This window comes from Delphinus delphis, chromosome 2 (assembly GCF_949987515.2).
Source record: "Delphinus delphis chromosome 2, mDelDel1.2, whole genome shotgun sequence".
Lineage (NCBI taxonomy): Eukaryota > Metazoa > Chordata > Mammalia > Artiodactyla > Delphinidae > Delphinus > Delphinus delphis.
Genome location: NC_082684.1, coordinates 107,979,732 through 107,996,090, shown reverse-complemented (window position 1 = coordinate 107,996,090; position 16,359 = coordinate 107,979,732).

Here is a 16,359-nt window from a genome sequence, read left to right as displayed (position 1 = left end):
AAGTTCTACAACCACCCACCTACCTACACACCCACCCCCCCATCCCAATATCTCAGTCTCCTCTGCACTGGGATAGGGCCTCTAAAGTCTGATTTCCATTGTCTTAAAGCTTGGGGGCCTCATCTCTGATCCTTAGGGATCAGCCTCCCCACTGCTGGAGGACACAGCCTCTAAGATGGCCCCGAATTTGATCCTCACTTCCTGGTTATACCCCTGTGTAAGTCACTCTCTTTGAGTGTGGGTTGGATTTATTGACTCATTTCTAACAAAAAAGAATATGGCGGAAGTGATGGGATGTCACTTCCAATACTGGGTTATAAAAAGACTGTGGCTTCCATCTTGGGCACCCTCTTCTGCTCTCACACTCGCTCACTCTGAAGGGATTCAGCCGGTATATTGTGAGCTGCCCTATGGAGAGGCCTGTGTGGCAAAGAACTGATGTCTCTAGCCAACAACCTACCAACAGCCATGTGAGTGAACTTGGAAGTGAATCCTCCCTCATCAAGCCTTGAGATGACTACAGCTCCAGCCAACCTTGAATACAGCCTTGTGAGAGACCCCCAGCCAGGGGGGTGTCCAAAAAGCATTACTAATAAAAGCCTAGCTTCCTACAAAGACATCAAGACTATTATCAATACATTTGTTCAGGAAAAACTCTTCCCAGTGTTGTCCTGTTCACACTTGTATTAGTTTTTCTTACCAACAGAATTTCTTACAAACAGAAATGGTGAAACAGTAAATGGTCATTGTTTAAGCCATGAAATTTGGAGGTAATATGTTAAGAAGCCATAGGTAACTAATACAATTACCCTTGGGGCTAGAGCATAGTGGTAGGCAGAATAATAACCCGCTCCCCAACCCCTGCAAAAGATGCCCAAATCCTAGTCCCTGGAACCTGTGACTGTGTTACTTTATATGACAAAATGGACTTTGCAGATGTGATTGAGTTATGGATCTCGAGATGGGGAGATTTTCCTGGATTATCCTCGTAGGTTCAGTGTAGTCACAAGGGTGACAAGCAGGGAAGAAAGGGGCCAAAGAATCAGAATCAGAGATGAGGCACAGTAAGAAAGGTTCAACATACATTGCTGGCTTTGAAGGTGGAGGAAGAGACCATGAGCCAAGGAATGCAGGCAGCCTCTAGAGGCAGGAAAAGGCAAGGCAACAGGCGTTCCCCTAGAACCTCCAGAAGGAACACGGCATTGCCAACACTTTGATTTTAGCTCAGTGAGATCGATTTCAGACTTCTGACCTCTAGAACTATAAGATGATACGTTTGTGTTATTTTAAGCTACTAAGTGTATAGTAATTTTTTAAAGCAGCAATAGGAAACTAGTGCAAGTGTGAACAGGACAACACTGGGAAGAGTTTTTCCTGAACAAATGTATTGATAAGAGTCTTGACATCTCTGTAGGAAGCTAGGCTTTTATTAGTAATGCTATTGGGATGAGGCTATGGGGTTCATGAGAATAAAGATGAAGTAATTAGTTTGCCTCCAGAAGAGAAACCAATGGGAGTGGCTTGCTTTCCTGTCCCCAGAGCACTCACCCAATACCCATCAGCTGCCCCACAAATGCATGCCACAGACTAACTCTTTCGGAAACTTACTCACAGGGTGGGACTAATGCAGGACTCTAATGTGGGTCAACACCACTTGAGACGTCTACGTCATCTCCAAGTACCATCAAGGCAAAGAGCTTCCCACACAATTTTCACCTAGCTTTCCTACTGATGTCCCATCTCCTCCCCACCACTCAACCTCCAGAAGATGGAGGCTGGGTCAAGAGTAATGGGGTAGTACTGGGGAATCCCTAGACTTCCAGACCACTGAGATTTCCAGAGCCGTACCTGATTTTTCTTTACTCAAACAAGTAACCTCCCCATCTCCACCCCAGACAACCCAGGAGTCTACCTACTAGACTGCTATTATATTACAATTTCTCACTTTACTGATCTGATCTAATTCTCTCCCTAGCCAATCAATGAAGCAAGTGGAGAAACTAAAGCTCAGAGAAGTTAACTGATTGCAAAGCCAAGAAGAATCCAGATTTCCTGATTCCAGCCCTACATTCTGTCAACAAAACCACACTTTTCCCACTTAACAGCAAAAGAACTTGAATTAAAATCTAATTGCAAGGGCTGTGGAGACAGACAACTGAGTTCCAAGGCTGGCTGTCACAGAATGGCTGTCATTTCCCTGTGCCTCAATTTCCTCATCTATAAAAAGAAGATCTATTAGCGAAACGTGAGACAGAGTTTGTGATAGTGTCAGGAGCTGAGGAGGAATACAGAATTCCCCCCAAAATCACTAGCCACCCCCACTCAGATTTCCAGACCCAAAGCTGGAAACCATGAGAAAAAAAAATTCTCCAAAGTTTTTTCTACAACAAACTTTGAATGTGGGTGTGAGCAGTACTTTAAGGGTTTATAAAGTGACACGTGGATCACCTGTCAGGGAGCCAGGATTGGAATACTGGTTTTAATTACACCGAATATTTCACTTTCTTATGCAGAGGCATAATCAATTATCTTATTTAAAGGCATTACGATAACGTGTGTGTAAAATGGAGCCATTCCCTGTATTGCATTAGATTCTACTAATTATAGGAGAATGTTTGGAGCTAAAATGTCAGCTTGTCATCCGGATGGCCTGTAATTCAGGATTTGCATTCACAGATGGGAAGGGAACTCTGACAAAAATTGCGTTCAGCTCCAGCTCATCTGGCCTTCGCCTCACAGGCTCCAGCAGCATGGAGAACACTGAAACATGGATCGTTGCTCTACCCGACCCCTGTCTGCCACGATGGCCGGTGGGTGCTCCAACTCTTCCCTTTCCCAAGAGGGCAAGACTGGAGGAAGGTTTGTGGGGCAGTGACAGGGTGAGAGGGCAGCAAACCACACTAGCTGCAAAAATGGAAGAGCAAAATCCCTCCTGAAGACCCACCCACCCTCCTATTTCATTTTCTTCCTAGTATCTGAGATTCTAAAAGTGACATTTAAAGGGATTTGTGTTCCTAAGAATTTACAATCTTTGGCTTTCTTGGAAATAGCGATCTGATGGATTTAATTCAATGCACATGTATTTCATGAGCGCCTACTATGTGTATCATGCCGGGGAGTTGGCTTAGAGGGCACTGGTTAATAGTGTGGGCTCTAAACTAGACCGCCACATTGGCCTCTGGAACTTACTAGATGTGCACTCTGCACCAAGTAACTCTTGTGCCTCTGATTCCTTGTCTGTAAAATGGGGATAGTAGGATCGTTACAAGGTTGAGATAGATGTTATTTGTGAAGTGCTTAGAAGGAGTCTGATGTCAACTAAGAAGTCAAAGATAGAAATTTCTGTTTTTCACAAGCCACCTAGTCTGTAGTGTTTTGTTATAGCAGCACGAACAGACTGAGACAGCCATCCACCAGGTTTCAATGGTCCCCTGCACCCCGATGAGTCCCACACCTCCACCCAGCCCTGGCCTCTCTCCTGAGCTCAGGCCCACATGGCCAACTGCGTCCACTGTCTCCTTCTCATACCCGTTCATCTCCATCTCAGACCTGCCCTCCTCCCACCTTCCTTAGAGGCATTGTTTACTCACTTCCCCGGGCTGGCAAACTCCATGGCATCTCTGACTCACCCTCCTTGCTCATGTAGTCATTCATCAAATCCTGTTTTGTCTCAGAAAAGTCTTACATGTCATCCCTCTCCCTCATCCCACCACCACCACCACTGTCACATCTCCTTGCTGTGGCGGTCAAGGCCCTTCTCTCCCCCAGTCTCATTGGCAGTGCTTCTCTCTCCCTGAAGACCTACTATGTCCCAGGCACAGTCTCAGACACCTGTCATGGAGACCCTTCCAGGGACAAGGTGCTAATCGGAGGTCCTGGGCTACATCTGAGAATCCAAGGCTCAGAGAAGCCAAGCATTTCACTTATCTATTAATCAGTAACAAAGCACGTGAAAACTCAGTGCCCTGAAACAATGATGATTTTTTTATTTCTCACAATACGTGTTTTCAATCTAGGTGATCCTTCTGCAGGTCTTACCTGGGATCCCTCATATGGCTGCAGTCAGCTTACAGCTCACCTGGAGCTGGAAGGTCACCTCACTCACATGTGCTGGCTATGGAAGGGAGCACCCTAGTTCTCCTCCACATGGGTTCTCACCCTCTACTAGGTTAGACAGGCTTCCTTTCATGGTGGTCACGGGACAGCATTCCAAGAGAGTAGAAAGCAAAAGCAATAAGGACTCTTAAGGCTTAGGCTCCAGAACCCACCTATGACATTCCCACCATATTCTATTCGTCAAAGAAAGTCATAGACCAACTCAGTGTGATGGGGATGAAGAAACTCTGCCTCTCAGTGCAAGGAGTGGTAACATCCCATCGCAAAAGGGATGCAGGGAGGCCCGATTTGGGGGCCCTAATTAAAATGAACTGGCTACCACACCAAGGAACTTGTCCACAGTAATTCATTCAACTTGAAAATCCTAGAATATGAACCAGGGTCTTCCGATGCCAATGTTCTCCCATTTTTACATTTGCTGTTAGACCTGCTTCCCACCAAGAGGAAGTCAGCAATGGATGGGTCACCAGGAGCAGCCACGGTGGCCACTTGAGCTGCGCCACCCTGAATGAAAGTAGCCAGCACCATCTCATTTTCCAGTAGCTCTGGCTGACGGCAGCTTCCCGTCCCACCTTCCCACTCACTGCATCCAACTTGCCTCCAGCAAGCAGCATAATGCAGGACTCGAGAACTCCCCCAGGTCCCCAGACTCCATTAGGAGCTGATTAAAATTTGATGCTCCCATTTAACACCTATTAGCAAACACAGTGCCCTCCTGCTAAGAGAGAGAACTTGGAAGAGGGGGTCTCCCCAGCTCCCAGTAGCACCCTTCCTGCCAAGGTGGCAAACCATTAGATGAAAGAAAGATAAAGCAGAGATGGATGGGGAAGGAGGACCATCTCTTCCTGAGCCCCAAAGTGGGCCTGAGAGCTTAAGTGTCCCGCAGTGAACAGTGGGACTGGGCCAAAGATAAAAAATTGGCATCTGAGAATCTGCAGCCCTAAGTGATGAAGAGAGGCCACCTTCTCTCCCCTGCCTTCCCACCAAGCAAAGCTCTAAATTGTCCAAGACCATGAGAAGATGTGTCGTGGGAATGAATGTAATCAGGATACAAATGCTCCAAATGGCAAGAATTGGATCTCTGTTCCCAAGGTCAGCTCTGGGAACTCTCCAGAGAAACTCCCAAAGGGCAGGGGATCCCAGAGAAACTGACAGTATTCCATCTCTCCTTCCTAAGCAGAATGTCTCAGGGGCAGACCTGTTGAATTTGGGGTAGGAGTGAAGAGATGATCAGCCAAAGGTTGGCTGAGTGCTTACTATGTGCCAGGGCCCGGTGCAAAAGGGGGCTTACACAGAACAGGAAAACAGAATATCTACCCTCAAGGAGTGTATAATTTCACCGAGGCCACAGGTGCACACACATGCAGTTAAGTTAACAACACAAGGTGTTGGGAGGAGCATAGAACTAGACTTGGCTCCCAAGCTCATCACTTACTAGCTGCGTGAGAAGCTTCTAAAAAGCTAATTCACACTCTCCTGGTTAACTCTTAGCAAACACTGTGCCCTCCTGCTAGGAGAGAGAACTCAAAGGGGGCTTCCCCGTGACCTTGAAGAGCAGCGTGGCAGCCATGAAGAGGAGCCTAGCAAGTCACATTTAATCTTGAGCCTTATCTGTAAAACGGGGATGATAACACCCATCCGATTGTCATGAAAGTGGGATGATCTAGTGCATGTGAAAGCACCTTGTGAATGTTCAACAGCTATTCAAGGTCACAGCCTTGTGATTAGTGTGTTAAGTATAACCCACCTCCTCCAGGTTGTGGAGCTTCCTGCGGCCACTGAAATAACATGGAAATTGATATGTTTTAAGGTTTATCCAGGAAGCTTTGTTCCCTACGAGGCCCTCTCCCTAAGATACAAAGCCCTTCCAGTCCCACCCCATAACCATGGCTTCGACCACATCCCATAATAGGTGTTTTCACAGCAGAGCCCATGATAGTCCTTCGGGGAGCAGGGTGACTAGGGGAGCCCCATGATGACCCTTGCCTGTAATTTGGACATTGCCCCAACACACTCACCTCCCCCTTCAGGATCCTGTGGTTAATTGATGGCTCCCATGATCTCTGCCTCCCCCTTTGGCCTTTTCCTCTAACCAGGGTCTTCTGCTCTGGGACTCATCACCCTCGGCTTCTCTTTGAAGCCCTGTGTTTCCTCTTTTACCCAGAACAAGAACTTGGCCAGCCCTCAGCACCACTTTCTGAGGGTAACAGGGACATCACACCATCACGGCGCCAGGGGAGGGCCGGCTCGTCAGGGAAGACTGCAAGGGAGGTGGGCGCCCAGCTGCACCTTGAGGAAAGCATCTCCCAGATCTATAGAGGGATGGGGTGGTCTCAGCAGAGGGGCCACGGTGTCTTGCTGGGGCCAGTGCAGCAGAGGTTCTGTTGGGAACAGTAAGAACTGGACCTGAATGAGAAGACTGGAGCCCTGTGGAGGCCGGGCCTTCCCTGCCAGGCTGGGGAGCCAGATGTGCCCTTCGAACCGTGGAACCCACCGCAAGTTGGGCGCTTTTGAGCAGTAGAGGGATGGAATGGAATTAAGGGTTTGGGGATGGTACCCTAGCAGGGGTTGGGGAGGTGCCTTTTCCGGGAGGACAGCTTTGGATGCAGGGTGACTGGAACCACCCCTGCGGCCCCGTCAGTACCCCCCACCAGGCTTCACAAAGGGAGACGGCAGCCAGAGGCTCAGCAGGTTGCCCGAGGTCTCTCTCAACCACCCCCTTGATTCCTTGCTCTGGAATTAAATGTAGACTCCCAGCAGAGGAGCTACTTGCCTGACTTCTGTCACCCCAACCCCTGCCACCTCCCCGTGCTCTGCTGTACTCTCCTCCACCGCCTCCAGTGTGACCAGGTGCCCATAAAAATGTCCTTTCGGGTTTTGGGTGCCTCATGCTCCCAAACTGCCTCCAGCAGGGTGTCCAGGTTGAAAGATGTTGGCATATAGAGTAATTAACCCAAGATCCGAGCTCCCCTTTTTCACTCACCAGCTGTGTCACCTGGGGCAAACTGCTTAATCTTTCCAGGCCTTGGTTTTCTTATCTGTAAAGTGAGACCATAAACTCCCTTTGCAGGACAGTGGTGGGATTGAATGACATAATGTCTATAAAGCTCCTGGTGCAGAACCTGGAACACGAGTGGGAGGCCCCTCCCTGCCCCTCCTCTGAGGCACCATTAGATACCTATTAGCCATCACAGTGAGGGCACATAATGGGGTGCTTGTTCACAAATGGCACTCCATTGGGAATGCGACCTCAGAGATGACCTCCTCTCCTCCCTGCCCCCATATCTGGGCTGTTTCCACCTGTGGATTCTCCTCTCCAGTCTGGCTTCTTGCTCCTGTCCCTGCTGTTACTGACTCCGTTCAGGCTCTCATCACCCCTCCCACAATCTACTGAGACAACCGCTTCCCGGCCCTCCTGCCATGACGAGGGCTGGGGGGGCTTTTCTACAAAGTCAAGAAATCTCCACTAGAGCCCCACGGCCCTCAGGATCAGCTCAACTCCTTTTCATGGCTTATAAGGGCTTCCCAATCCCACCCCAACCTTCTCTCCAGTCTTACCCGCTGCTCACTGCCCCACCTCGCATCTGTAGTCCAATCGCTCCAAACTCCCCACTGTCCGGCAGGCACCCCTGCTCCTGCCTCCTTGCCCAAGTAACAGCACTTGCCTCTGCGTAGAAGGCCCACCTCTCCCCTCCCCAGCATACGGTCCCAGTGAAACCGTCATCTACTGAGAACCTCAGACCCAGCAAAGACTTCCCTGGTACCCCTAATGGACTCCACTGCTTTTTCCTCTATGCTAGAAGTCTGCAAACTATGACCCAAATCCAGCCAACCGCCTGCCTTTCTACGGACCATGAGCTGAAAATGGTTTTACATTTTTAAGTGTTTTTTTAAAAATCAAAAGAAGAAGAATATGTCAGGACACGTAAAAATGTTGTGAAATTCAAATTTCAGTGTCCATAAATAGTTTCATCAGAATCCAGGCACGCACGTTCGTTTATGTATTGTTTCAGGCTGCTTCTGCGTGACAAGGGCAAAGTTGAATGATGGCAAGAGACTGCATGGCCCGCAAAGTCTAAAACATTTACTCTCGTGGCCCTTGACTTAGCAGAAAAGCTTGCTGACCCCAGATCTAGGCTGCTACGATTTTCATTTCAAACAGCTCTTGTCCTAGGATTCCCTGTCTTCTCTGTGGATGATGAGCAAGTTGAGGAAGAATATTGTTCAGCAATGTCCCTTAGGCCTGTTCCAGTCCCTGGCAATAGTAGATGTTCAATTAATATTCTGTTCCCACTGGACACACCTCTTCAACTGTCCCTGCCCCCGCAGGCAGGCTCTGATGCCTGGGATCCCTTATCACCACTTCTACTATCACCCTACCCCCAGCCCTGGCGGTGGTAGGGTCTGCTGGAGACACCTCCTGAAGCAGTGAGCGAAGAGCATTACTCCCACCTACAGACACAGAAACTGCAGTCTAACCGGATGAGCTGATGTGCCTAAGATCATGCATTTAGGAGGGGCAGAGCAGAGATACCAAATCCAGACCTTTCCCTGCACACAGCCCACCATGTGGAGGACCAGGAGAGCCAGGATTCCTTCAGCAGCAGAGTCCCAGGACCAGAGGCAACTCCCCGGGAATGTTTGTGGCGTGGGGCTTATAAGCAGCATTTGTCTAATAAAGTAATTTATGAACATCTTACATCCCCTAATTACTTGTCACAATAATGTGAGGCATCTCCCCACATGCTTGTTTTTCCCTTCTGTGGCACAGAGTGGGAGCTCCTGGGCCTGGGAGGCGGAGATAAATATAGCCCTTCATTTACTCACCAGTCAGGTTGCCTGAATGCACAACCGTACACGTCGCCACCCCGACACATGCTAAGCCCGTGCACGCGAGGGGAGCGGAGCTGCTTGGACCACATGACGTCACTGACACTCTCATGCCAGTTCTAACTTGGAAAGGGACTTGTCCAGCATGACGCCAACTGTCCACAAGTGGGACCATTCTTTGGGAGTTACTGGGAGGCAGATTTGGGTGTGACATAAGGAGGAGCTTTTCTGATGATGAAGCATCTAACAATGCCCAATAGAGGGCATTTTTCACTAGGTGAGGATGAGTTTGCTTCTGAGGTTCCCATGGGTTCCAAGTCCAAGACATTCTATACTTAGAAATGTTCCACCCACTTTGCCTCAGCCTCCAGCAGCTCAGATTGAAGCACAGGGGGCGTGGGTGGGGCTAGGGATACGGGGGAAAGGCAAGGCTCTCACACAACAGTTCTGCAGCTGTCCTCCAACTCAACTCATGTCTTTCTTTAGGGTCCGATGCAGGGTTCTGTCACCATCTCTGCCTCTTGGGAGAATCAGTAGCAGAACCCAGGACCACATATGTGGTCCTAATTCATTCCTTTCTGGGTCCACACTCCCATCCTCCCTCAGCTGTCCCTTCTGGTGCCCTGTGTCCCCCAGGCCTCCCTAACTCCCAGCACCCCCTACTTAGAGCCTTGATCAGACTTTATTTCCCCATCACAGTCTGGAGGCCACAGATACAGTGATCCTAAAGAAAAAGAGTGTGTGTGTGTGTGTGTGTGTGTGTGTGTGTGTGTGTGTGTGTGTGTGTGTGTGTTCTCCTCTTTCCATATGTGTACATGAACGGAACTGGCCCCAAATTTTCTAGAAAACAGTCCCACCCTAGACCAGCAGAAAACTGCTTCCTCCAGGCAAATTCTCCTGTCTTTCATGGTCTTGATCAAAAGGGTTCCTCTCCCTTGAAAAGTTCCAGGTGGATACAGACCTGAAATATCTGGTTGGGTGGTATATGTCCAGCTCATCCCAATGTGGGGATTCATTCCTGGGGTCACAGAACTCCCCTCCTCTCTGATGTCATTCTGTGAAACACCAGGGCTGTGTGTGTTCACAGCAATGCCCTCTGAGCCCAGTTGTGTTCGGTAAAATACAACAGCATTTGCCAAACATCAAGGTTGATTGGAAAGGCCTTGGACAAACAGACAAGTAGGGTTATTCGGAAGAGATAGAGACCAGGTCTCTCCAATGGAGATGTCTCCCGTAGAGACCCCTTATTTCCCAACACCTCTGCCCAGCCACCTGCGTCCACCCGAGGTTTACCCAGTCAGCAGCTTTTTTTCTCATTGGTTATTCCAGAAGACCATATTTTCTTTCTTATCATTTCCACTCCTGTTCCCTTCTACTCCCTGAGCAAGCTGAAGTTTCCTGCATTCCCATGGCAATCCTGGGAACCAAGGCAGAATATAGCGTGAGCCCAACTTGGGTGATATTGCACCTCTACTGAGTTTCAGCTGTACAACCTGGTACCAGCCATTTAACCTCTATTAGGCTCAATTTCTTCAACTATAACATGAGGGTTGTAATATCTATCTTTGATGGACAACTGTCATTTTTGCCTACCCAGCAACCATTCTCCCATTTTCCAGTGTCAACACCATGATTTTCCTTTGGCGAAACCACATCTTTCTTACCATGTGGTTTAGATGGGGCTGATGCCCTCACCACAAGTGGGCAGATAGCCCTGGGTTGACCAGTGAGAGGACAGCAATCGCTTGGCCACAGTGACTGGTTCAGGAAAGGCTCTGTGACCCAGGCCAAGCCAATGATAGTCAGCCCTGGGATTTTTGCTGAAGCTCTCTTTCCTTGGGAATTGCTACAAAGGTAGAGTAAAAGTCTAGAAGCTGCTGGTGGCCACCTTCGCCACCACATGAGGCATGTCTGTCTGAGAATGAAACCAGTACAGAAGAAACCAGAACTGAGAAATACAGAAAGAAATTCTTTAGGACATTATTGAGGACCTGGATCTAATCATGTCTAAAATTTGTCCTTGAACTTCACATGACATGAACCAATAAATTTCCTCTAAGCTAGTTTGAGTTGGGTTTCTTTCACAGGCAACTAGAAGTCCTGACTAACATACTACCTCAGGCCTTTTGTCAGAATCAAATGAAACAGCATCTACAATCACCTAGCAGAGTGCTGGCACATAATAGGAACTCATTAAATATTAGTCACCTTCCCAAAAAGAGGAGGAAAGGAAAAGTGTCAGTGGACACAAGACTAAGAATGCAAGAAAGATGTATAACAGAGCAAGAGCCCAGGGGAGCCAAGGAGGGATGAGATCAAAGCGTGGGTGGAAGGCTTAGCCTGAACAGGGATAGGGATGCTTCTTCCTTGGGGGCAGCAGGAAGAAACCCTGGGAATTCAGAGAAGTTGAGGTGGGGAGGAGGAATGTAGAGGGACTTCACAGCAGGTAGCCTGGTCTCCTCGACCTTGGAGTTGGGGTCCTCTGCCGAGTGGAGCACAGGGGTGGCCTCAGAGGCTTAAGGACAGTGAGAAAGGTTGGATCAGCTGCTGTAATTGTTAGCAAGAGAAAAATGGAAGGTTGCTGCACAGCCAAGGCCCTGCTGCGCTCGCCCCTGCAGACCCAATCCACACAGACTCGTGCCTTCTTCCTGTAAGAAAGGAAGAAGGCACGAGTTTCTTTGTTTCTTTCTATCTTCCTTTGGGGTCTTGAAAAGAGGGCACTGCATCTGGCTTGCCAGGAGACAAGCTTAGGGGCCCAAGCCCAGGAACACACTCCCCCACCCCCAAAACATGCAGCTCTAGTTTGGACAGGACTCCTATGGAGCCCAGCCTCCTACCTGTCCTGCTTCTGCTAGAAAGACAAACTGGTTCGCAACAGAAGCCATCTTTCAGAGTACCCAGGTCAATCTCTCCTTCCTTCCTCTAAATCGGAAGGTGGCAAACTTTTTCTGTAAAGGTCCACAGAGTAAATATTTTAGGCTTTCTAGGCTATATGGTCTCTGTCACAACCAACTTCTCAACTCTGCAGTTGTGGAGCAAAAGTAGCATAGGCAATACGTAAACAAATGAGCATGGCTGTGTTCCAATAAAACTTTATTTATGGACACCGAGATTTGAATTTCATATCACTTTCACGTGTCATGAAATATTATTCCTCTTTTGATTTTTTTTTCCCCAACCGTTTAAAATGTGAAAATCATTCTTGAATCGTGGGCTGTACAAAAACAGTCGGTGGATGGGACTGGCCCACGCGTCATAATTTGCTGACCCTGTTCTAATAAACAGCAATGGCTGCCATTCATTAAATTCCTACTCCACACAAGATCTATTGATATTTCCTTAGTTAATCACCACTCCAGCCTTATTAAATTAGTAGGATTATCCCCATTTTATAATTTGGAAAATCTGAGATTCAGAGAGCTTTTGTGACTTGCCTTACAGTATCCAGCTCAGGAGTGGGAAAGCTGGGGTTCCAGCCTACGGCTATCTGGCCCCAAAGTCTTTCTCTTCCATCAAGCTCCTTCCAGAGCCTCTCACACCTTTCTGAGAGGTGCACAGCTTCATACTGTTCTGATTTGCAGTTGTCTGTAACATTGACTTAATTCCCCTGCAGAGGTGAAACTGCCTGAGGGCAGGAATGTGTCTATTTTATTCCCTCCTTACTGGCTAGCCCTCTGCAAGCCCATTTTAGCCACTCAACAGAGCAAACCACACACAGAGTTGTTAAATTCAAGACCACAAACTGCCAAGCACCCTGAGTGCTGTCCAGCAATCCCAGCAGGTTTTTCTAGAAATCTCTTTCTCACTCTCTGAGATGATGATTGAATACCTCCTCTTCTCTCCATATCCCTCCTCCACCCCCTGCTCCCCAGTACCCCCCTCATTCTCAGCTGCTGCTCTCACCTCATGCTTCATATAGAAACAGAAGCCATGCTTGGGTGCTCCCACTGCCTTCACGACACCCACCAACATCCCTCCATCTGAACCCAGAGTCTCTTCCACGAGTCCCTCTAGGATCTGGCAGTAGCTCCCTCGCTGGTCCCATTTCCCACCCTCTCCCCAGCCTCACTGCATCCCATGCTGTTCCTTCAACAGACCATGCACACTCCCAGCCGGGGCCTCTGCCCCTCACCCCATTCCCACCCCCTCCCTCACTCACCTCCTACACTCCCTCCAGTCTCAGGGCAAAGGTCACCTCCTTAGAGGTCATCTTGGGTTACCCTGTCTAAAATTGTCTTCCCCAACCTTTCTATCACATGACTTTGCTTTATTTTTCTTCTCCCAGGTCTCATTCCCTGACATTATTCCACATCTGTATTTGCACACGTGCTTCTTTTGTATCTCCCAAGTAGAGTGTGAGCTCTTTAAGGGCAAGGAAGGACTTGATCTGTTTTGCTCGCTGATGGATCTCAGTGCCTAGAACAGGCACCTAGAGCAGGGACTCAATAAATATTTTTAAATGCACTAAGAAAACTCAGAGTCCCAGAAAATCTTTTGCCAGGTTCTCCTTAAACTTCCCATCCCTGGAACTTTCTCTCCCTGTATCCCAGAGGCCTCCCTTCCAGGCTCCAGGGGCTCATAGGGATGGGAGAATCTCAGGGATCCTTCAAGAAACATTCTCCTCCCTCTGCTGCCCTAGCCTGCATCTCCAGAGCCTGCTGGCATCGGAGCTGTTTCCGGGGCCTTGTAAACTTTCCTTAACTTAGGAAACCCAGAGCGGTGCTAGAAACCAGCAGTGCAATTATAGGGCTTTTAAACTGCCAGGCTCCTCTGTGCTCATTTCCCCAGGGGTCCCTCAGAGGCCGGGTTGTGTGAGGAGGGAGGCAGGAGGTGAGAGCACTCATCTTTGCCAGAGCAGAGCACCTTTCCAGCTAATGCAGCAGCTGCCGGCTCAGGGCTTGAGAGGCAGGGCAGGCAGCAGGGCAGCTCAGGAACCGAGAGCGGATCCTGGGCTCCACACCCCAAATCAGAACCTGGAAATGGCTGGGGTTGGAGGGTCTCCACCAGACCAGGGTCAGCTGGGCAGGGGAATGGGGAGTGGGGGGGTGGCACTGACCTCAAAGTTAAGCCCATCTGCTTGCAGAGAAGCCAGAACTGGCCCTGCTGACGGCTCCAGCTGCATCTCCAGGGAGGCCATCTGGAGCCCTGGGCACATATCTGTCCATCAGACAGCCTATGACATTGCAAAGCTCTTCTTGGATTATCAGTCTGTCTTCCCCGCCAGCCTATTGCTTCTTGAGGCTCAGAGACTGTGACTCTTATGTCCCCACAGTGTGTTCTTAGCCAATGTTTGCCTGATAAAGAAGTGGCCCAGGAGAGGCAGGTGGGGTCTGCAATGCACAGGGTAGAAAAGGGATCCCCAGCAAGTCCACCTCACATACAGCCCAGCATATCACAGGCTGCTAACTGCTTTGCAGCTCACAACGGTTTCCAAGAGTGTGCATTTTGGAGGGGGATAGGGGTTAAGGAATTTGGCAAGGAGGTAGCTAGGACCCCCTCTCAGCTCAAGCCCACCAGGCACATCCTAAAATGCAGGGCTAACTGTGGCCGCGGGAACAGCCGCTCTGGGGATCCATCCTGCCTCTAGGATCAGTGGATCAGCGTATCTGCACCCCCAGGAGCTCAGCCAACCCCGGGACAGAGACGGGCCGCTGCTCCTCCCCTCTCTGGAACTCCCTCCTTTGAGCACAGTGACAAAGCTGAAAGGGGCCTCGGGGGTCTTCTAGGCCAACCTCCTAAATAAAAAATGCTAGAAGTGGACACCCAGAACTCCTGGTGCAGGTATCCTATCCGGCATCCCAGCAGGACTCTGAAGAGTGAAGCAAGAAGACCTCCCAGGCACCACGCCTTGGAGGAAGAGGCTCTTCATCCCTCAGGGCCTCTCCCTCATCACTGACAGCCAGTGGTTCCACCCTGGAGTCTGGGGCGGGGCCCCAGAATCTGTATTTTTAACAAGCCCTCAGGAGGTGCTTCGGGGACATTCCATCAGTGTTGGGAGGAGGCAGCTTGATTCACTCCTCTATTGATGAATTGTTGACAGCCTAGAAAATGCCCTTCCTCCACCCCTTTCCTGGTCTCAGACATGGATGCTTCCCAAGGTCTGAGCAGTTTATGGGGTCCCTCCTCAAGCTCTCCCTGGCTTGGAAGACGATGTCCTTCAAAAGGATGGGGCAGGAGCCCCTCTGACGCTGCCACGGGGTGGCTGTGTCCTAGCTTGCACACTTGGGGACTATGCCCCCCGGTGATTCATGCCTCCATACAATGAGGAGGGCGTAGCCCAATGCAGGCCCTCTGCTGGGCAGGGGGGAAGGAAAGAGGAAGCCCCTACTAAGCCTGTCTGAACAGGACTCAATGAATACTCACAACCATCCTGTGGGGTGGTGATTATTGTCCCCATTTTACAGAGGAGGAAACTGAGGTTCTAAGAGGTGCAGTGGCTCCCCAGTGTCATCCCTCTGGTAGACGGCAATGCCCAGGGCCAGGGCCAAGAGCTTCTGACCCAAGGCTGGTATTCTCAGCTTCCCCTTGAGGCCTGAGGTAGTGGTCCCCATCCTGACCAGGGGAGCTGAGGCTACCAGGGGAGACATCCCAATGGGCTGAGAGACAGCCAAGATAGGAGGAAGGAGGGCTGTGGGTTCTGATCCCAATGGAGCTCGTACGAAAATATCTAGATTACCCTCCTGTGCCAAGCCCCCCGCCGCCAAGTGAAGAGAAAGGTTTTGCTGGTGTGGTGTGCCTCCCCACGTCTGACTGTGATCCAGGGAACAGACAAGCTTGCAAACCTGAAGTGCTAGATGGAAGGCCATTAATAAAACTCCTGACAAGGCATGACCTGGGCTGCGCAGGGGTGCCCCGTTCATGAATCTGCCATGGCGCTCCAGCTCCCACACCATGACCTGTGTGACGGGATGACTTGACTTGAGCAGCCTGAGGAAGAGGCCTAGAGAGGAGCTGGGTGTGTCCTGAGCCCTCAGAGGGGCCTTAGAGCCCCTCGAGCCCTAAGCACTTCTCTCTAGACTCAGCAGTGGGCTGTTCCCACCCAGGGAAGCTACACACTTCACGGTTGAGGACTCTCCCTGGCCTGGAGCTCTGGGATCTCAGACAGGTGCTAGGCTGGTCTTTTCATCCAGAAAATGGACCTGGGGAAGCCAAGATCCTTCCAGCTCCCCGACTCTAGGATGCCTCTGCAAGTCTAATTGTGAGACTCAGTTTCCCTCTTGGGAGGGTAAGGAACTAACATTCTTGGAGTAACTACCAAGATCCAGGCACCCTGCTTGTTCCACGCCAGTGAATCCCCTTAATAACCCAACAAGGCAAGTCCTATCATGATCCCCACTTTGCAGAGGTGAATCTGAGGCTCACAAAAGTTAAAATAACTTCCCTAGGACTATGTATCTATTCCCCCAAATGACA